Consider the following 24083-nt stretch of genomic DNA (forward strand, 5'->3'; position numbering starts at 1 on the left):
ATCATCCTGCTACTAACATATCATGTCTTCAGTCGATGTGCCCATCTTGTGTGCAGTCTCTGCTAATTTCGACTTGCATAATCCCTATTCTTGCAAGATTTTTCTTCGTACCATAGTTCACTACCTTCATTCAACAGGATATAGTTTAAGGTAATAACCACCATGGAGGTCTGATTGTCTTGGCAGTCATGCAATCATCAACTTCAGGTGTAGATATCCCTGGAACATGTGACATTTTGTTCCCATCTCTCACACATTTGCTTCATGTCGTGGTCTAGGGAGATTTCTTCAGGTTAGATGAGGAAAAGTAAAACTGACTTCCTTTTACTTTCTTATCTAATTCGCATAACCATTACCAAGAGCCAAGACCAATAAATCATTCGTGATCTTCCATGCCTTTTTAAGAAAATACTACTGAATGATTGATGTCTTCAATCTGTCTTTAACAGCATTATGCACTGCAAGAAATACGACGTCATGTATTTCATCAGTCACCATATTCACAACATCATTCTCAGTTTTCTCCTGAGTTTAGTAGTCTCTTGTGGCCTGTCTTGCCACAATTCCTAGTGAGTCATCTATTATCCAGATCTTGACTTGCCTTTGCCCTTATTCTTGGACTTTGACTAATCCAACCTTCTTCCTTGATTATCAACATTCAGGACCAACAAACTCGAGATATTTCCAGAATCTCTTCTGCGCATCTCCTCATCTAGGATAAGGTCTCTTATATTTTGAAACTTCAACTTTGACTTCTTTGCAGAATTACTCATAGCAATTCTCATGACCTCCCAACTTTTTGACCACAATGCCAAATACTATTGGGCAACAAAAAGTACCGTTTGCCTTTTTGAAGTTGAACAATTTCTTCATATGCAATTTTTTATTTGCAACTGGCTTTTCAAAGAAAGCCACAATAAGATTCGTTGCAGTTCTCCTCTTAATAATATTGTGCTCCATGAGTTGTATGACTGCCGTAACCTGCCGATATAACAAGTTAATCAACATCATCCAATGATCTGAAGTTTGCTCGTCAAACTTCATGATCCTAAATGGCTTAAATCAAGCGCAAAAGAATTGAGACCAGCTGAATTGGACTTCAACTAGCTGAAATCAAGCTCAAAACAAATGAGTCTGGCACGACTCCAACAGGGTAAGATCAAGCCCAAAACAAATGAGTCTGTCTGGATTGGACTCCAACTGGCTTTGATCAAGCCCACAACTGATTTGAAGTTTGAATAGTCCAGATCATTAGTACCAATGCGAATCTCAACATTCCCACTGTACGAATAAGTCCAGAATAATCCAAATAGTTTGTCAGCACTATTTGATCATCGCAATTGGACAACAAATGGTTATGATCAAGCCCACAACTGATTTGAAGTCTGAACGGTCCAGATCTTTAGTACCGATGGCGAATCTCAACATTCTCACCGTACGAATGAGTCTGGAATAATCTAAATAGTTTGTCAACACTATTTGATCATCGCAATTGGACTCCAAATGGCAAAGATCAAGCCCAAAAATGATCTGCAACTTATAGATGGTTTAGATCGAAAGTACCAATGTCGAATCTCAACATTCTCACCGTATGGATGAGTCCAGAATGATCTAAATAGTTTGTCAACACTATTTGATCATTGCAATTAATCTCCAAATGGCATAGATCGAGCCCAAAATGATATGAAACTTATGGATAATTCAGATAGAAAGTACCAATGGCGAATCTCAACATTTCCATCATACAAATAAATCCAGAATGATCCAAATAGTTTGTCAGCAATATTTGATCATTGCAATTAGACTCCAAATGGCGTAAATCAAGCTCAAAATCATCTGAATTCTGAATAGTTCAGATCATTAGTACCGATGTCAAATCTCAACATTTTCATAGTACGGATGAGTCCAAAATGATCCAAATATTTAGAAAGCAATATTTGATCGTTGAAATCGGATTCCGAATAGCCTAGATCTAGTCCAAAATGTTATATAACTTATGGATGATTCTGATTGAAAGTACCAATAGTGAATCTCAATATTCCCACCGTACGGATGAGTCCATAATGATTCAATTAGTTAGAAACCACTATTTGATCGTTGAAATCAAACTCCGAATGACTTAGATCTAACCAAAAATTATCTGTAATTTTTGGACGGTTCAGATCAATCTTCTGCTATAGTAGCACGTGGGAGAGCTTGCAGGTGCGTGTGGGAGCGTGGGAGAGCATCCCTCACACATCTTCTTCCTCTAGTGCGACTGAGGCACATCTGTGCACTCTCCAACTTCTAGGGGCACATATAGGCTCCTTCGACATCTGTTTTTTATGGTGTTTGCAGCAACGGATTCGTCTTGACGCAAGAAATGTCATTTTATGATCAAAAGTAACTTTTGATCAACTTGATTTTTCTAGACAGCACGAAACTAAAGCTCCGATACCAATTGTTACGCCTCTGGCATGTCTAAGAATCACACAAGATCATAGAGAGACAATATTTAAGTGGTTCGGCAACTTTCCTACGTTCACTGGTGTGGAAACTCAGTATTTTCAATATATTTGTACAAAATTACAAACACTCATAAACAAGCTCTCTACCTATCAAAAGGCCCTCTGTTCTGGGTTTCCCCAGAACCTATATTTCGCCCTCAGCCCTCTGCCTTGATCACTCACCTCAATGAGGATAGTTTACACCATTGCAAATGATGTCCTTTTGTAAAAGAAGCGTACCTAACGTAGCCACTATTGTTGACAAATATGGGGAAGTTTTCAGCAGCTATCCTTGATTGTTGAGAGGCTGCTGCAGCCATCTAGGACTTGTGGGAAGCTTCTCTTGGTGGGTGGAAAGTTGCATGTTCACATAGACAATTCATACTTAGGGGGTTTCCAACATGATCCATTGCTTGATCCCTACGAGTTATGCTACGCAAACAACTACAACATTCATTTCCTCCCATATACTTCTCTACCCAGAATATGATACTGGACAAATAAGCTACTGACTTTTTCACTTTTTTTTATTTAAATCATTATGTCAGATGTACCTCGGGGCTAACACACCCGAGGTCGTTCCTTAGTGTGTATGTGTGTGTGTGTGTGTATATATATCTTTAATTTGATATAATATCTGCTGAAAAACAGCTTGCATGTGGCATCGAATTAAAAAGCTAGGTCAAGGTGCAACAAATTATAGCCGCTTGTCATGTTTATTTGAATTGGGTATGGCACCGAAAAAGGTGCAACAAAATCAGGAAGAAAAAATAACCTTCTCTGAAAAAATAACTGTACAAACAAATGAAAAACTACCATATATAGCACGTTAGATTTATTTTTATCTGCAGTTGAGATTGCACCGAGAAAATGGCAACAAGATCAGGAAAAAGTGCAAAAATTAATGTTGCTGCAAACTGAAATTGAAGAACCAAACGTCAAGAGGTGCTGCAAAGGCTTGAAGCGAGAGATCGAGTCACAAGCACATAAAACAAATTTTATAATATTTATTAAAGACCAGCTTGACCAATCAAACTCTTGTAATTAACACTTTGACTAACAGAAACAAAATGCCATTAAATATCATACTGGCCAGAAATGAGCAAACATAAATAATTATATATATAAATCACATGATTTGCCGTCAAAAAATATAAATATATATTCCAGTACTATATGATTTTTAAAAAAAAGAAAAAAAACATGCCCGGCCTGCAAGCAGAAGAGGACCAGCATAAAGATAGAAGTAGCAGAAAGATAGAGATAGAAGTGGAAAGAATATTTTATGGTCAAAAAATTATTTAGCCTTCTAGATTTCTTTTATGGCTAAAATTATGTAAGTGTTGAGTTTGATGTAAATGTGTTTTAATCAAATTAGCTAAATTTTAGCTAAATTTCTTCGTAAGTTGATTCATTTGCTTAATAGTAAACTAATCTTTATCTTATACAATTATGTTCACTTTTGATGTTCATATCTTTTATTTATACACTGTTTTTTTCAATATGTATGACATCCAATACTCCTTTATGTTTCCCTTGTTCTTCTCACAGGTGCAGGTTCTCTCACTTCAAAAATGCCATTGCCTCATCCAACTATACTTGCCTAGTTCCTTCGGCCATGTCGCAGGAGCGCGGCTCTGAATATCATTGTTAGGACTGTGAATATTCACTATAAAATATTGTAAAGATTTATTACCAATTCGAGGTGCCAAGGCCTCCTTAACGCTTAATTGATTGGAAGAAATTGATACCTCTTCCATTCATCTACAGGAAATAAATAGACACTACAATGTAACGGCCCACGAAAGGCTGTAATGTAACTGACCACGATAAGGCATAAGGCCATTATGAAAGACCCAGTCCACGGACCAGAGCATTCAACAATGACACCGCTTAACAATCTTAAGAGAAAATACGAAACATAAGGGTCAAAACCATAAAGCACATAACAAGAAGTGAAATGAAAAAAAAAAAAAAATGGTCTAAAATGGTTTAAAACTGAAGAGTCGTGCGAGCATGAGAAAGGGTCCCAATAAGGCTAAATGTCTTTTTTATTTTTTTTATATATTTTCATATCTTTAAACATTTTTAAAAAATCACAACATCATTAAAAAATACTTACTTAATTACTAATTACAAAAAAAAGTCTCGATAGAAATGCTTGAGACCAAAAATCGGATATATCCAAGCATTTTACAAAACTTAATCCAAAATACAAAGCACCAGTTAAATTTGTGGCAAATTTGTGAAGAATAATATTTTAACAGTGTTTAATTAAAAGATTTAGAAAATTAGAGCACCGTTTAATTAAAATGATTTTGAGGAGTCATGATTAGTAACTAATCCACATAACAATACATGCATCGACACATGTTAAACTCAGCAAGAAAAATTAGCCAGTTCACATATTTATTTGTGTTCACAAAATAGTTACTGTTTCATTTAATCGTTCAGTGAATTTTTTTTTTTAATAATTAAGGAAGTAATTTTAATTTTAATATATTGATGTATTTTTTATATTTCTTGAAATATTTAAAAATAATAAAAACTTGAATAAAAAAAATTGGATAAAAAAAACACTACTTTTAGAGGCACGCTAGCCTTTCTCGTCACCGAAAAAGGGGCAACAAAATGAGGAAAAAAATATTTCCATTTCTTTCTAGAAATTAGACTTTTGTACCTAAATTAGTGAGAATTTGTGAATTGCTATGCTAGAATATGGGGGTTGTGAGACTGTGATGAATCTGTGGTGTTCCATTGAAAAGCCCAAAATCGACCGAAACTAATGGTGCAAAATCAGAAAAAATTGCAAAATGTCAAATGGTGCAGAAGGAATTTGAAGAACCAGACGCCAAGCAGCGCAAAAGGAAATATATAAATATATATATATATATAACAATAGATTACAACATATACCTTTATACTCACTCAAGATTAGGAAGTATGAGCAACATTAGTTAAATATGGTAAATAAAGCATAAAAGGATGCTATTATTATAAGGACGAGAACTCTCGTTAAGCCTAGCATTTTTGCTATATCTATACAACGGCAGTAAGCAATTCTTCGACCCATGCAGTTACTTGGCCTTTTATGCAATGCCGATGATCCAACGTGTTCTCTTCTTGCTCTTGCTCTTCCGATCGGATTCAATCACTTCTCAGTTCACCGAATTCCAAATAGACCCTGAGAATCCTCGCCCTTTATCCGGTCTCTCTCTCTCTCTCTCTCTCTCTCTCACACACACACACACACACACGAGAGAGAGGAAGATTTACACGTACACTTTCAGAAGGAATTTATTTGATCTTATTAGACGGGAATGATCGTTTTTAGTTTTCTGGGGCTACAAGATATTTGGTTGATTCGCTCTCTTTCTTTGTTCTTTCCCATTCAAATTTCTGATGACATCATTTCCTTTCTAGCACGAGAGCCTTCTGGAAGTGCTGCAAACAGGCTTTCGAGACCTTGGACTGGAGAAGACGGGAAGATTTACGTTTGTTCAGGGAAGAATTTGTATGCATTTGAAAGTAATGGTACCATTTCTTGGACCATAAATCTTGGGTACACATGCCATGCTGGTATGGCTCCAGTTCATGGCGGTCGAGGGAAGGTACAAGATTTTTTTAATTTTTTCAGTTTTTATCTCTGAACTACAAACTTGCACTTAGATGAACCATTCTCTGTGGTACGTACTCTTTCATTCAATTTTATCGCATAATATTACCGGGAACGTTATTATTTTGTGATTATTATATCCAGATATATTTAGCCGCAGAAAACCGAGTCATGAAGATAAGCTTTCTAGGCATTGCAACTTCCCCACCTGCTGCTAAAGTTTTCTTTGGTCCAGTACCAGATCAAGAGGGACTGCTTGAAATTATTGGGCTCTCAGTAAGCACAATGAGTTCATCTGTATTTATCAATATCAAGAATCGAGGACTTTTTGCATACATGACACGTGGACAACTACTTTGCCTATGCTTGACCGATATGGCTATCGTCTAGGTTGCCGGAAAAATGTTACAGGTTGTTATTTTACTTCGGTGCCCATGTTTCATCAATGCGAAGCTAGTATATATGTAAGGTTTGCTTATCCCTTTTTCCATTCACTCTTTGCTGTCATTTGGGCTAAGACCACTTAATAAAATTTTGAACTTTGATCAACCCTCTTCTCAAATTCAAGCTATGATGGTTTCAATGAACTGATTTGGTTTTGGGTCTCTATTTGTTGATTTAATAAGATTAGTTTGGAAATTGTCAATGTTTCCAGGACTAATCTCTGTTTCCACGCAAACTTTCAAGCTTGTGGACCTGTATTTACTTCCATTATGCATTGGCAGATTTCAAATACTGAAGGGGAATTATATTGTCTGTCGATTCGTAGCCCTAACCTCAAATGGATCCAGGATTTTAGTTCACTCGACAAAATTTTCACCATCACCCCAGGAAACAATGGTCGTTTGTATGTCACTGTACCAGCTAAGGCCCTTCTGCTGGCACTAGATGCTTCTTCCGGAACTGTTTTATGGCAGAGAGGTATCGGTCCCTTGAGTACAGCAGAATGCACACCAGTTGTGGATTCTAATGGTAACTACATTTACTCAAATACTTAGTACCTTAAATCTGTCATCCCATACAGATTTGGGATTTGTCGATTTGTACGCTATAAATTTGAAATACATGTGCTTAGTTTATGTTTTTAATTTTGATTACCGTATGCATCACTAGAAGTGAAATTAGCTGTGATTTTAGTTTGGTTTTTTCTTCAAAAATTTATATCTTTTTTCCCCTTTTATTTGTGTAATTGTTAGGATCTTCTTTGATGTATCAAGTTGTGTATCCAAAGTAGTTCACAAGTGGTGTTGGCCACGGCTTTATATTCAGCTTCAGTAGAGGATCTAGCAATTGTTGGTTGCTTTTTAGAACCCCAAGAGACAAGATGTGAGCCAAAAAAGACACAGAACCCTCCTGTAGATTTTCTATCATCAGGACTACCGGCCCAGTCAGCATCGGAGAAAGCAGAAAGAGTTAATTTTGAGGATGGAGAAAAGTGAAGACCAAAATGGAAAGTTTGTCTAAGATACCTGAGAATGCGTTTGACAGCTTGCCAATGTGGAGTTTTAGGATTATACATGAATTGACACACTTTATTAACCGCAAAGGAAATGTCGGGACAAGTGAAAGACAAGTATTGCAAGCTGCCAACTACGCTACGATAAAGATGGGGATCCTCAAAACTGTTTCCTTCAAAGGCAGAAAGTTTGAGGGATGTAGCCATAGGAGTAGACACAGGTTTGGCATTGTGCATATTTGTTCATTTGAGGAGATCATACACATATTTGGACTGATTTAAGTACAAAGCGCGAGTATTCCTAGAGATTTCGATGCCTAAAAAATAGTGAAGTTGTCCCAAATCTTTCACAGGAAACGACAGACCAAGTTCAGATACAAATTCAGAAATTAAGCTCAAGCTGGACCCAGTTACAACAATGTCATCTACATATATTAAGAGAAAAATAACATGAGATGCATTGCGGTAAATAAAGAGAGATGTATCAGATTTTGATTCTTGAAAGCCAAGAGAAAATAACTTGGAACTGAGTTTGGAAAACCAGGCCCGAGGGGCCTGTTTTAGGCCATAAATGGCCTTTTTCAGTTTACACATGTGAAGAGGAAAGTCAGGATGTACAAAACCTTGGGGTTGTCGCATATAAACATCTTCCTCCAGTTCACCATGCAAGAAGGCATTCTGTATGTCAAACTGTTGTAGAGGCCAGTTGAATGACACAGCCAAAGAGAGTAAAAGCCGAATGGTAGTTGGTTTGACTACAGGAGAGAAAGTCTCATTGTAGTCAACTCCAGCTTGTTGATGAAAATCCTTTACAACTATACGTGCTTTACGTCTTTCCAGAGTACCATCTGCTTTTCTTTTTGTTTTGAGAATCCATTTTGGTCCCAACACATTGTAGGAATCAGAGGGGGGAACTAAGTCCCACGTGTGATTGTGAAGTAGTGCGTGAAATTCAGATTGCATGGCATCGCGCCACTCAGGAAATTTAAACGCCTCTGTGTAGTTTGTGGGTTCCTCAGGAACCATGGTGGGTGCGGACTGTGTACGTGTAGTGAGGGCATGTTTGCGTGGAGGCCATGGCACTGTACCGTCTGTGCGAGTGAGAGGTTTGACATGATTTACCTTACCTCGAGTGACCATAGGGTGAACGTTTGACGCCGTAGCAGGAGCAGTAGGAGGGGACGATGCAAGTTGCTCTGTTTCGGGAAGGGCACGATCTAGGGTTTGAGAATTTGGGGATGTTTCGGGTAGAGGAAATGTAGAGTGGGACGAATGGCCAGAGGAAATGTGACCATTCAAAGGGCCTGAGTTAACAGGCTGGGTATGGGTTTGATTTGGAAATATTTGAGGCGGAAGTGTGGTGAGGAAATGGGCTCGTGTGTGAGTGTTGGACTGTGAGTCAATGGATTGAGAGTGAGTTGGGGTGGAAACCGTCACTTGATTGGGTTGAAGGTGAAACGGAAATTGGGTTTCATTGAATGTTACGTCCCTAGATGTGTAGATCTGGCCTGATGGAATATGTAGGCATTTATATCCTTTGTGATCTGGGCTGTAGCCCATGAAAACACAGAGAGTGGATCTAAGAGCCATTTTATTTTTATTATAAGGTCGTAAATTTGGCCAACATGCAGTGCCAAATGTACGAAGAAACTTATAATCCAATATTTTTTTGAAAAGAATTTGAAAGGGAGATTTATTTTGTAAAACTGGCGTAGCCATCCTATTAATAAGAAAAACAGATGTTTGAAAAGCATCCGACCAATATTTAAAAGGCATGGAAGCTTGTGTTAAAAGGGATAAACCAGTCTCCACAATATGCCTGTGACGGCGTTCAATGGTCCCGTTTTGTTCATATGAATAGGGACATGTAATGCGATGTACAATGCCGAAAGATTGAAGAATTTTTTTGAGAGGTTGAAATTCACCACCCCAGTCGGATTGTACAGCCATTACTTTTGAAGAAAAATAATTACTCACATAGCACAAAAAGGCAAGAAAAATAGTACAAACATCAGATTTTGATTGAATAGGAAAAAGCCAGATATATTTCAAGTGATAATCAACAATAGAGAAATAAAATCTGTAACTGTTTGTGGATAAAAGAGGGGCTGGACCCCATACATCTAGAAATAACAACTCAAAAGGTTGTGTGGAGCGTGAGGGAGATGAAGGGTGAGGAAGAGCATGGGTTTTTGCTTGTAAACAAGTTGTACAGTGCTGGATAGGTGCATGCGAGCTAGTGGGAAGATTAAATCTATGAACAGTGAAAGCAGTTGTTCTTTGAGAGGGATGTCCAAGCCGAAGATGCCATTGAAAAGGAGTGGTTCTTTCTCCAATAAAGGCTTTAGGAGAAATGGAATCTGAGATTGAAGTGGTGGCCTCCGTAGGTAAGACATACAGACCATCTTTAATGGTACCCTGAAGCAGAACTCCCTGAGTTTGTAAATCCTTCACAAAGAAACAGTCAGAGTGAAATTCAAAATAAACTGAATTATCGATACAAAATTGACGTACAGACAACAAATTTTTTGTGATTAATGGAACATGTAGAAGTTTTGAAAGAAGAAAATTGCCAGAGGGCGTGTGAAGGTTGGCAGAGCCAGTGTGCTGTATTGGCATAGATGATCCATCTCCAATGTTCACTTGGTCGGAGCCCTGATATGTAGAGGAATCCAAATTAAGGTTGCTGAAATCTGAAGTGAAGTGATGTGTCGCTGCAGTGTCAGGGAACCAGGAGTTGATATAAGGTGACGGAGGAGTTGTGGTGGTCAAATTTGCAGATAAGGATGAGGGAGAAGCTTTTTGGTAGCTATGATCAAATCTGTGGTAACATGATAGAGCAATGTGCCCAGGCTTATTGCACACTTGGCAATGTGGTCAATTTTTCGAACGTGTGGAGAAGGAGTTAGTATTTTGTCTGCCTCCTCCACGGCGACCACGAGAACCTCTATTACCCCTTCCACGATTATTAGAGTTAAACGTGGAGTCAGGTTTCGAAGTAGTGAGATGGGCAGTTAGCGGAGAGCCACTTAGAAGTGTATTGGTCTGATGTTGAAGTCGAGATTCATGATTTAAAAGGAAGCTGTAAATCTGCTGAGGAGTTAAGGGTTCAGCTCGGGTTGTAAGAGAAGTAACCAAAGCATCATACTCCGATCCAAGGCCAGCCAGTAAATAGACCGAGAATTCAGAGTTGGATAGAGGATGACCAGCCCCACCCAGAGAAGTAGAGAGAGCTTTAACCTTGTTGTAATACTCGGTTATAGATTCAGGGCCTTTTTTTGTTGTGGCCAACCGGTATTGGGTCTACATAACATGTGCAGAGGATTGGGAAACAAACATTGCATTACGAGTGTCCCAAACCTCTCGAGCAGACACACATTCAAGGACTTGAGCAATGACAGGTTCGGACAAGGAGGAAATTATTGCTGAAAGTACACATTGATCCACAAGCAACCATTGTGTATACTCGGGATTGGGCTGTTGGTTGATCAGGGAGGGAGGTATTTCAAGAGAACCATCCACATGACCGAACACTTGATAGCCTTTCAAGAAGGGAACCATTTGAGCTTTCCATAAGAGAAAGTTCTCTATGGTAAGCTTCACGGTAATGGAGCTACTTGCAGAGTGAAGTAGTGTAGGAAGAATATTGTGTACCGTGTTCTGTGTAGAAATGGGAGGTGTAGAGATAGGAGAGTCCTCTTCTGAAGCCATTGGACTGTGGAAGAATAGGAAACACAGAGAAAAAAAAATATTGTAAAAGACGATGGTCTTATTGGGCTTTTGATACCATAATGAGATTAGTTCTCAGGATGCATAGCAAGTATTCGATAGAATGCCCAGAAGAAGAGAGAAAATATATTCACACTCTTTTTCACTTGTACATTCGGGTATTGAACATTTACAAACTATTTATAGACTACTGTAGATACATTTCAGACTTCCTCAATGGTAAGATTGGAGGCCACGTCTCCTATACATTTATAGACTATTTCTACTGTTCTGACATGATTCCATTTGTGATGTTTTGCCTTTTCTGTGCAACTGTGCAGGACAAGTTGCTGCCGTGCTCTGTAGTGCAACATTGCCTCTGCCTTGCAACTGATCTGCCATGCTCTGTAGTGCAGTATTGCCTCTGTTGGTGCGACATTGCCTTTGCTGTGCAACACAGCCTGTGTCTTGCAACTTGTTATAGTTTTCTATTTTCTGCTGTGCAACACAGCCTGTATCTTCCTTAACAGGTATCCATTGGCTCACTAGATGGGTTCCTATACTCATTTTCACCGACTGGGATGCTTAGGAAGTTTTCAAAAGAACATGCAGTGCATTTTGTTCTTCAAGTTGGTCCACTCCTTGAATGTTCTGGCTATGCAGCTTATCTTTCTCAGACAGAAATGAAGGGAAAGATTGTTGAATCAACCCAAGTATGAAGGGCTGCACATGTGCACCGTTTCTTTCTTTGTTGTATTAGGCACCGTAATTCTGCAGCAAATGTGGACCAAGAGAGCTCTTGATCAAGCTGCACCGAAATACACCTCCCTCTTGGTCAAGAAACGTGGGAGCTTTGTCCCCCATGGTTCTCCTATAAAAGGAGATGAGTTGTGAAAATAAAATTCATCCTCACAGAGGTGAGAGATCAGGCAGAGGGCAGAGGGCGAAAATGGGTTCTGGGGAAACCCAGAACGGAGGCCATTTGAGAGAGATAGAGAGATGTTGTGAGTGTTTGTAAAATTGTACAAACATATTGAAAAATCGAATTTCCGCTTCAGTGGACGTAGGCAGTTGCCGAACCACTTAAATATTGTCTCTATCTATTGTGGGTGTGATTTCTAGGCGGCCGGAGGCGCAACAAATGGTATCAGAGCTTCGGTTCGTGCTACCCAGAAAATTACAATTGTTCAAAATCAATTTTTGATCAGTCCAGGCTGTTCCTCGCGTTGAGATGAATCCGTTGCCGCAAACGGAATCGAAAACGGAGGTCGGAGGAGCCTACACGCGCTCCTAGAAGGTCCGCGCGTGCACTAATGTCATCCACGCGCCCCCACGCGCGTCGGAGGAGGAAGACGATTGAGATACACGCTCCCACGCGCCCTCACGCGCGGCAGAGGTTGAAGACGCGTGAAGTACACGCGCTCACGCGCCCCCACGCGCCCTACAGAGGCTCGGCGCGTGACCGACACGCGCTCACGCGCTCCCCCCCCCCGCACAAGCTACTGTGGCGCGTGTTGTCCACGCGCCTCAGACGCCCTACTGCGGCGCGTGTAGGACACGCGCCAGACGATCTGGACCGTGCAATTTTCAGATCTTTGTTGGGCTAGATCTAAGCCATCCGGAGTCCGATTTCAACGATCAAATAGTGCTTTCCAACTATTTGGATTATTCCAGACTCATCCGTACGGTGGGAATGTTGAGATTCGCCATCGATACAGTCGATCTGAACTGTTGATGTGTTGCAGATCATTTTGGGCTTGATCGTAACCAGTTGGAGTTCCATCGCGATGATCAAATAGTGGTGGCAAACTATTTGGATCATTCCAGACTCATCTGTACGGTGGGAATGTTGAGATTCGCCATCGGTACAGTCGATCTAAACTGTCGAGGTGTTGCAGATCATTTTGGGCTTGATCGTAGCCAGTTGGAGTTCCATCGCGATGATCAAATAGTGGTGGCAAACTATTTGGATCATTCCGGACTCATCGGTACGGTGGGAATGTTGAGATTCGCCATCGGTACATTTGATCTGAACCGTCCACGTGTTGCAGATCAGTTGTGGGCTTGATCGTAGCCAGTTGGAGTAATGATGGACTCATTGGTTTTCGGCTTAATTTAAGCCAGTTGGGATCGTGAAATTTGATGGAGCAAATTTCAAATCATTGGACAATGCTGATTAACTTGTTATATCAGCAGGTTTTGGCAGTCATACAACTCATGGAGCATATTGTTATTAAGAGGAGAACCGCATCGGATCTCGTTGTGGCTTTCTTTGAAAAGCCAGTTGTAAATAACAAAGTGCAGATGAAGCTTTGGTGTGGTAGTGTGGATACGTACAGTCTAAGGAGGTTCTGTCTAGGAGATTGGAAATTTTAAGTGTGTCCATTGTGACCCTCCAATCTTTCCTGGGAACTGACTTAGTGAGGTACTATTCATTTCTACGGTAAATTCATTAAAGCAATGTCAGGAAGTAAGGTTTCAAATCTTGTCAAATTTGAGGTGGAGAAACGGTTCAATTTCAGATAAGGCAGAAGGTACTATTGTTGCCCAATAGCATTTGGCGTTGTGGTCAAAAGGTTGGGAGGTCATGAGAATGGCTATGAGTAATTCTGCAAAGAGGTCGAAGTTGAAGTTTCTCAATGTAAGAGATCTTATCCTGGATGAGGAGGTGCGCAGAAGAGATTCTGGCAAGATTTCGAGTTGTTGGTCCTGAATGTTGATTGTAAGGACAGAGGCAAGTCAAGATCTGGACAACAGATGACTCGCTAGAAATTGTGGCAAGACAGGCTACAAGAGACTGCTAAAATCAGGAGAAAACTGAGAATGATGTTGTGAATATGGTGACTGAAGAAATACATGGCGTTGCATTTCTTGCAGTGCACAATGCTGTTAAAGACAGCTTGAAGACAGCAGTCATTCAATAGTGTTTTCTCAAAAAGGCGTTGAAGGGCAAATCAATCCCTGAAGTTAACAGTGATACTAGCGACTGGTGAAACGGCTAGTACAAGGAGCATTTTCGGCAAGTGGCTCCAAGTCAGTAAATGAAGATACTGGTATTGATGCTAATGTTGTGTCTCTCTCCATGGAAAAAGAGACAAGTATATCCTCATGGCATGCCGCTAATTCCCAGAGTTGTCATGATAGAGGATGTGTTAATGTTAGCAGGTCCACAAGTTTACACACAGGCATTGGTTTGGCATTAATGCAGGGTGTGTGGTGGAAATTCATGTCGATGGCTGATGAACTTGCAGGAGAGTCAAACATGGAAGTTACACCATAGTTTTCAGCAAGGTTATTTTCGACATGGGCCGAAGTGAAATGCTTGGAATTAGTTTATTCTGAGTGGATATGCTTTTATGGTGAAGCATGATAGCAGGAGCTATGAAGATCTTCATTGAGGTGGAGCTTGGCTGTGGGACCAGTCAAAGTCACAAGGTGGAGATTGTTGCTATTGTTGCCAATAGCATTTGGTGTTGGAAGGTCACGAATGATTAATTGGTCTTGGCTCGTGGTAATTGTCGTGTGAATTAGATGAGAAAGTAAAAGGAACCCAGTTTTACTTTTCTAAAGAAATCTCCCTAGACCACGACATGAAGTACATGTGTGAGAGATGGGAACAAAACGTCAGATGTTCCAGGGATATCTACACCTAAAGAACTGCCAAGACGATCAGACCTCCATGGTGGTTACTACCTTAAAATGTATCCTGCTGAATGAAGGTAGTGAACTACGATATGAAGAAAAATCTTGCAAGAAGGGAGATTATGCAAGTCGAAGACTGCACACAAGATGGACACATGCGACTGAAGATAGCAGCAGGATGAAGGGTCAGTCACCCAGATCAGAGATGAGACCTCAGCAACAGGTTCTCTGATATGTGTCAAGGTCCGTGCGAAACCATTGATTCCCAGTGCAGTGGGAGATGTGTTGCCCTATGTAGATGTGTTGATTAAGGGCATTGTACGTGATGAACTAAAGTTATGCATCACTTTAGTTAGTCTTCTAAGTTGAAGACATGAGCTGTAAAATTGTATAAGGGATGATGCTGGAGATAGAGCTCAGCATGTTGAGAACTAGTCTCCAAGTTGGAGATTGGTGTGATTGTAGGATTATGGAGCCTGGTTTGAAAGCTGTAAAGGCACCAAGCAAATTGTTCGCTCGGATGTGGCTAGAGCGAAGCAGATTGTTCGCTCGGATGAGCCTAGAGAGAAGCTTAGTTTGCTCAAGGTGTTCGCTCGGATGTGGCTAGAGCGAAGCAGATTGTTCGCTCGGATGAGCCTAGAGCGAAGCTCAGTTTACTCAGATTGTTCGCTCGGATGTGGCTAGAGCGAAGCAGATTGTTCGCTCGGATGAGCCTAGAGCGAAGCTCAGTTTGCTCAAGGTGTACATGAGTGCGGACTCATGGACTCGAGCAAAAGAAGAATCCTAGAGAGTTGAGATTGTGCAATTGAGCACTGGTAAATCTCCTCTGAAGAAAATCCCTTGCAAGCTCCGTGGATGTAGACGATGCTGATGCATTTGAAGATGCATTTGGAGAGGCATCTGGATATCCATTTGAAGACGTACCTGAAGATGCATGTGATAGCGAATCTCTCATGGCTGACAAGCATTCCAAGAAAGAGGTGAATTCATTTGAAGAATGAATCAGTTTACAAGCAGCCTGGTATGGCACACTTGGGTGGAGGGGGTGATTGTTGAATCAACCCAAGTATGAAGGGCTACACATGTGCACCGTTTCTTTCTTTGTTGTATTAGGCACCGTAATTCTGCAGCAAATGTGGACCAAGAGAGCTCTTGATCAAGCTGCACCGAAATACACCTCCCTCTTGGTCAAGAAACGTGGGAGCTTTGTCCCCCATGGCTCTCCTATAAAAGGAGATGAGTTGTGAAAATAAAATTCATCCTCACAGAGGTGAGAGATCAGGCAGAGGGCAGAGGGCGAAAATGGGTTCTGGGGAAACCCAGAACGGAGGCCATTTGAGAGAGATAGAGAGATGTTGTGAGTGTTTGTAAAATTGTACAAACATATTGAAAAATCGAATTTCCGCTTCAGTGGACGTAGGCAGTTGCCGAACCACTTAAATATTGTCTCTATCTATTGTGGGTGTGATTTCTGGGCGGCCGGAGGCGCAACAAAGATCAGCCGCACAATTGATGAATACACTTACGTCTCAGCAATGCGACCGAAAACTGTAATCCTCACTCTACTGGTTCCAGCAATTGGGACCATCTATTGGTCTGAAAGCTCTCTTGCTAATTTCAGTCTTCAGTTATCTTTCCTCAAAATTGAGTTTTCATTGTTTGAACTTGTTTCCCTTTAAATAAAATGTCTAGGGACTCACTACTCAAAAATGCTCTCATTGGAATGTCTCACGTCTTGAACAATTTCTGAATTCTAGAGTAGTTTCTCACGTCTTGATCATTGCAATTGATGCAGAGATCGGCAGCCCACTGCAATGTCGCAGCAAATGTAAAACATTCTTGTGTTAACCTGATCTTTTACTTCATACTGTGAAATTTTATCTAATTATTTGTTTTCAATCGTTACCAGATCAGAAGCTTGCATCCAGCTGCTCGCAAGCAAGTCCCATGCATATCGTCATCTACACAGGTAAGTTGGCAACCTTCTGCATATTCTACTTAAAGAGAATGACGTTCGGAGTGTTACTTATGAACCCTCTTTAATACTCTTTCTCAGGTAACGAAAGAGCGATAGTATGGTTTCTGCTCTTTGAATCTGCTGTACTCGTCATTCTAGCTGTGATTGTACGATTCTGTTGTGTATTTTGGAGGGAAAAGAAGCTTCAAGGTCAAAACCTTGGAAGTTTCCTAGAAAAGCGAGTAAGAGCTTTGATTCCTAGTAAACTTTTTTCCCTGAAATTAACAATAGAATAAGAGCTTTGAATCCTAGTTCGTGTTGCAATATTGGAAAATATAAGTAGAGTGAAGCAGGCATAATGTTCTCTTGAGCTTGGAGAAAGAGAAGCAGGCTTCTCTTGCTTTCATACAAACTGATTAATTAATGCAAGATTTAGAAAAAGAAAACAAACCAATTAATTTGAAGAAAAGAGAGCTTAGGAATCCAAATGATGTTGCCTTCAATAGCCTGACAATAGTTTTCGGTCTCTCAGCGTTCCCTCCAGCCAAAAAGGAAAGTCTTCGACAGGACAATTACAGAGCTTAAGCAGAAGGCAGCAGAGGAGGTAGTGGCCAATGAAGTTGCTGAAAAGTTTGGGGAGATGGTACGAGAAAGGGAAGGCGTAGAGAGGAAGCTCTCAACAACATACAGTCTGGGCAGAGATAGGGCTGGATCTCTCTCAAAATCTTTGCTTCCACTATATGATGGGAAAGCAAGGAGCTACTCTTTTCAAGGTGTAATGAAAGAGAGCGTGACGGTATTCCACACTCAGTGACACTACTTCTGGTGAAAGCAGCAGCGAGAAAGAGACCGGCTCGGAATTTCACGATGAGGAATCAGCCGCAAAGGCAAGGGCACCCATGGAAGCAGAAAGCTCAAGCGATGAAGGGAGCTTTGGAAGAGACTATGGGTGAAGTCCATTAGAGATCACAGCATCAAGTTCAAGAGGCTTACCGATCCATTTCCAAACAAAGGAGCAAGAAGCGGGGGAAGTGAAGATCATGCATGATGAGGAGGAAATTGAATCCACCCGATCAACTGGTAGCAGATTAAGGTTAAAGAGAAGGAACGCCTTGTCTTCAACGAATTAGAGAGGGAGAATTGATCATATTTCATAATATTATTCCAACCATGCATGCATGCAGTTTGAAAAAGCAGTGGTTCTACACAACACTACACCTAGAGGGGGGGTGAATAGGTGTAATCTAATTTTTATGGCCTTTTGAAAATTAATCAAACAAGCAGATAATAAATGAAACAAATAACACAAATAATCAACACATGATTTTGTTCACGGAGTGGAAACTCATTTGAAGAACCTCTTCAAAATCTAAAACCACTCCGGGTGTAAGACACCACCTCAAATCCACTATAGAAACTTTAGTTTGTTACAACCAATTTAGAACACTCACAAAACCTTTGTAGTAGCTAAACTTGGCTTGCAACACCACGAGTGACCCACTCGATCTCTACACGCATGTAGTGTCGGAACTCCGACCTTCCTATAGCTTCCCACGAGAACCTCTCGATCTCTGCATCAACGGCAGCTCCGGACTCTTCCGGCCAACAGCAATGTCCACTTCAATGGACTCAAATAAGAGTTGATTTTGAATGTGTTATGATGGAGTAATATTTTTCCAAGAGAGAATCAACCAAATGGGGGAGAAGTTGCTCTAAGAAGTTCTTGGAGGCCCTTAGGGTTTTTGCTCTGATTCTCCACCCCTAGAACAGAAGCTAACATGTTCTATTTATAGTTCCCATCAAATGAGGCGTTCAAAACCCTACATTGTAAGTGATCTGGAACATTGGCTCGAGCGAAGGGTCGAGCGAAGGTCGAGCGCCGAAATCTACCTGAGTTCGCTCGAGCGCCATGTCGAGCGAGTATCGAGCGGTCGACTCTGCCTGAGTTCGCTCGAGCTCAGTGTCGAGCGAGGGTCGAGCGACACACTCTGCCTGGGTTCGCTTGAGCTCAGTGTCGAGCGAGGGTCGAGCGGTTGAATCTGCCTGAGTTCGCTCGAGCCGTATGTCGAGCGAGGGTCGAACGGTTGAATCTGCCTGAGTTCGCTCGAGCGCTCTGTCGAGCGAGGGTCGAGCGAAGTCGCTTCTTTTGACCAATAATGAGCACACTACAAGCCCACTTCAATCCTTCCGCAACAACACTTGTTACAACACTATTTTACACAGGTTTTCACAAGAATATGCCAACACGCTCATTTTTCCCTCAACAATCTCCCCCTTTGGCATTTCTGTGACAAAACCTCTAACCTATACATATGATCTAATCCTAGCACACCCAATTAGATCCATATTCTTGAACATGTTGAAAATTTTCTGCACACGCTTAGCAAACGGTTAAACATACCCATTCACATATGCACAAAAACGTATTTGCAATTCTCAAATCATAATTAGAAAAGAAATACTTTATTAAGCAACAAATCAGGAGTTCAAGAAACATTTGTCAAACAATCAGCAGCTAACAAGAAATATAAGTCAACAGAAATAACCAAAAGCTGCTGTTCCCCCAAAACAAAAAAAAAATGTGTTAGTACAAGTAACACTCCCCCTGAGTTAATACTGTACTACTCCCCCTCAACAATATCTCCCCCTCAACAATCAATCTCCCCCTTTTTGTCACAAGAAGCCAAGGGTCTCAATCATCACCATCGACATCCTCATCATCCTCATTGAGCTGCCTCTCGATGTCATTGAAGCGTTGAGTCACAAGTTGTTGCAGGTTGTCAACTTTCACCTCAAGACGGTCGAACCGGGCGTCAAGGCGAGCTAGATACTCAAGTACCTGCTGAAGACCGGGCTCCGACGAACCGGGGGCTGAGGAAGATGGCTGAGAGCTGGATGGGGCCGAGGTAGACGGCTGAGAACTAAATGGTCGAGAGCTCGAAGGCTGAGAGGAGGGAGCGGGAGGGTGCTCAACACGGATAGGCTGTGGAGTTGTGTGAGCACGACTCAGCTGAACCGTCCTACGACCAATAGGAGCCTTAAGAGCAATCCTAGGCTCCTGAGGATGGAAAGCAACAGATTGGGAGAGAGCTATTCGGGTGATCAAACACGGTAAGGGCAAACCAGTCCGTGTTTTGGAGGACCGATACGCCTCAACAATAACCCGACACAAAAGACTTCCTAGATCAATGGAGACACCATTGATCAAGGCATACAGCAGACGGGCACGGTCAAGACCCACATCACTATTATGACCAGTAGGATCTAAGTTCGTAAGAACAATCCTACTAAGAATGAGGTGATCGGGGGTAAAACGAGCAGTTGAAATAGGGGTTGTCCCTTCCCAACTACTAGGTTGGCCACAAAGACAAGTAGCAATGACTTGTGGACTTGGAGGAGATGTCCGTGAGTAGGGAAACCTAGGATAGAGCTCACGAGGGGCATTTAGCAGAGTCGCTATCATGCCCGGAGTGACTCGGAAAACAACATTCCTGAGACTGACTTCAAATGAGTCATCAACAGATATGTCATGAATATTGGAGTAAAACTCCCTAACCAACTCCACAGAAGGAGTGGGATGACCAGTGGTCAATGCTTGCCACTGACGAGACTCAAAAATACGGGGAATTATAGTCTCGGTAAGCTCACCTAATGTCACTTCACGCTCGACTATGGGAGTACGATGCGAGAAGTTCTGAGAATATAACTCTTGGGCTCGAGCACTATGGAATTGGGCTTGAGCGGGTGCAGGGGGGTTTTGGCGAGGACGAACACGTCGAGACATGGTTTCAGCTGTAGACAGAGTCAACGACGTTAGACAAGGCTAAGGCAATGCAAAGATGTGATGAATGCATGCATGCTGACGCAACAATGCCAACTAACAATGCAAGACTCGGTGCATGCCCGATGTCACTCCTCATTTTTCAAAACAATAACAAATGCCTAGGTCAAAGTGTGCCATATGCATGCTAATGCCTACTCATGTGAAAGACCAACATGCATGCTAATGCCAACCACATTCATGACACATGTGCAATGACAACTCAAGCCATTTACAAGCTAATGCCAACCCATGTGCATGACTCATGTTAAACGATGCCAAACCTCATGCATGACCCATGTGCAAACCAATGCCAATTCTAAACCAAAACACCTTCAAAACATAATGCAATCCTAGTTAAACGATGTCTCAAACCTAGGATAGACATGAAATAGATATGGGAGCAATGCTATGCCAATGCATGATGAAAAACCAAAAACACACTTCATTGAGACATTTTATCGAACACTTGGAGTGCATCCAAGTGAGAAACTCGGGTATAGACCCATGGGAGTTTCAAAAACCTCCTAAATACAACCAATCCCAACAATGGCTATACAATAGCCTCAATAAAACAAGATAAAAGAAAAACAATCGAAGAAAGACTCTCAAACACCCAATCCGAAACCCAAATGCATAACAACACACGGAAAACCCTAAAATAAAAGCATCAAATCACGAAAATACAAGAGAGAAAAGGATTTACCTTGGTTTGAGGATGATTTCGGGAGGAAAACACTTGTTTAAACGAAGAAATTTGAGAAAAGGAGGAAGAAAATCGCACGAGAGGGAGAAAGAGGCCACTGTGCTCGAGCGGCTCGAGCGGCGCTGGGTTTTTATACCAGGCGTTCGCTCGAGCGAACTTAAAACCCTCGAGCGGCTGTCGAGCGGTTTTCGCTCGAGCGGGGTCGAGCGAGTGTCGAGCGAGACCTCCAGAAAAACACATTTTGCCCAGTTTTGAGGCACACAACACTCACATGACTTAGACAAATACTGGGAATGTCAATTTTCACACCAAGAGTACATATCAAATGTAGAGAAGCATCATATTCCCATACAACACGCAGTTTAAAACAAAGTATCACAAGTAATATAGACGTGCGTGTTTAAAACGGTCCTTGCTCAATCAAGAAATGTCAACCGTAAGGCGTGAGTGGGGTTGGGCTGAACATGAAACCATAGGTGCTTGGGAAGCTCATTCAAGACACAGAAAGTCAAACCTAATGCTGCTAGGACCTGAATCTTTCTATTTAAATACTTGTCTCAGTATGTTCAAGAAAACAGAGAACTTATTCTGTTTTTCACCCTCCCTTTTCTTTTCCCCTTTTTTTTTTTTTTTTTTTTTTTTTTATTTCAACTTCACTTTTTCTTTTCCTTTTGAGATACATATTTTTGCACAAATGAACCATGATGAGGTCATCTAGCCCGTGGTCAATTCTGTATGAAGATAGAGCTTCCTACCACTTTTGATTGCCTCCCCAATAAACTCACAAGTGGTGAAATGTCAATTGACCGAGTTTGGAGTGAAGTGTGTGATGCCAGTCACAGATTACACGAGATACTCATGTTCCAAATCTTTGTAAAATATAGAAATATGATACAAATCTCAAAAGACACATGCACTTAGATTTTAGAATTAACAACCCCACTATCATATAGCCCAATCATGAAGTGCATGTAGGGGCAGCAAACAACGATAAATAAACTAGACAACAACAAACAAGAAAAATAACCAACAACAAAATAAAACAAAAATGCATGTAATGTATGTAATGCATGCCTGTCAGTCTACAGCACCAAAACCATGTGTGGCTCGCGTCTTTCCCTTTTGGATGATCCACCTTGGTATCCATTTCTTTGAGAAAGGCTTTTCAATTTTCTTGGTGTGCCTCTTAAGCTCAAAACAGTTTGGTCGGATGTGACCAATCTTACCACAATGATGACACACGGGGCTTGCTTTGTGAGGTCTTTGTCTCAAGAAGGTTGAGACATTCTTAGAGTCATTCATGTAATTCTTACCCCTTCCAGAAGGATAAGCAGTTCTACTATTAACAAATGCAGGAGCATGCACAAAATGACTCATTAATTTAAAACAGTTTGGTCTAATATGGCCTAGCTTCCCACAATGATGACATATGGGGCTCATGTTGCGAGCTCCTTGTCTTTTGGGAGGAGGAACAGACTTTTGCACTTGCACAGGCTTCTTGCCCTTTTCAGATGGATGAGCCTTCTTTTTCTCAGTAATTTCAGGAACAAACACTGTGGTTCTCACATTTTTACCGAAAGCTTTTGAGCTTGAAGGAGCATCAGGATTCTCTTCAAAATAGCCTAAACCACTTTTATCACTAGATGACTTTCCTAAACCTAGGATTTTGTCAAGCTGGTTTGTCCCAATGGAGAATTTTTGCAACTTAGTATTTAACAAAGTTAGCTCATTTTCATGAGTTGTCACTTTATCTTCCAAAGTCACATTTCTCTTTTCCAACTCATCTGTTAGACCAATGGCTTCTCTCAGTTTGCTCTGAAGCCCTTCATTTTCTCTTTTGCATAAATCTATTTCCTCAATATGTGCTTTATTGAGTTTCCTCAATTTCACACATTCCTTGTACAACTTCTCATAGATTTCCTGCAAGTCATCTTCATCCCCGGATTCATTTTCAGAAACACTCTCAATTTCAACCACAGATTCACTGTTATGACTTTTTCCTGCAACAGAGGAAGTGAAAGCCATGTAGTTGAAATTTTTCTTCCTGGGAGAACTCTCTTGTGAGTCACTTGACTCAGACTCACTATCAGTCAAGGAAGCAGCATTCGCTTTCTCTTTGGCCCTTTTGTAATTTGCACACTCAAGTCGAATGTGACCAAAACCATGACATTCATGGCACTGAATATTGTCATTGACAGCTCTAGTTTCTCTCTTATACCTCCCTTCTCGGTTTTCTGAACTAGAACCTCCATTGATACCCTTGAACCTTCTCTTTTCTTGTCTTGGGTTTTTCTGGGCAAACATCTTCCTGAATTTTTTAGCATAAAATGCTATCTCCTTGTCACTCATGGCAAGTTCGTCAGAAGATTCACCAGACTCTTCTCTAATAGCTTTGAGGGCTATGGACTTGTTTTTCTTATCCATAGGAAGAGTATGTTCATAGGTTTGTAAGGAACCCACCAACTCTTCAACTCTCATGTTGTCCAAGTCTTTGCTTTCTTCTATAGCAGTGACTTTGGGACGAAACCTCTCAGGAAGAGATCTAAGGACTTTTCTCACAATTCTGTCCTCAGGAATTCTATCCCCTAAATTAAAACGAGAATTGACAATATCATTAAGTTTGCTATAGAAGACATCAAAAGTTTCATCATCCTTCATCCTAAGTTCTTCAAAGTTGGTGGTCAGCATTTGA

At 41.0% G+C, this 24083-nt stretch overlaps 1 pseudogene; it reads left to right on the forward strand.

Moving 5' to 3' along the window:
• Positions 1 to 5806: 5806 nt before the first annotated feature.
• LOC122276916 lies at positions 5807 to 17963 on the forward strand (annotated as a pseudogene).
• The last annotated feature ends 6120 nt before the right edge of the window (positions 17964 to 24083 follow it).

The sequence above is a fragment of the Carya illinoinensis genome, chromosome 9 (assembly GCF_018687715.1).
Source record: "Carya illinoinensis cultivar Pawnee chromosome 9, C.illinoinensisPawnee_v1, whole genome shotgun sequence".
In the NCBI taxonomy this organism is placed as follows: domain Eukaryota; kingdom Viridiplantae; phylum Streptophyta; class Magnoliopsida; order Fagales; family Juglandaceae; genus Carya; species Carya illinoinensis.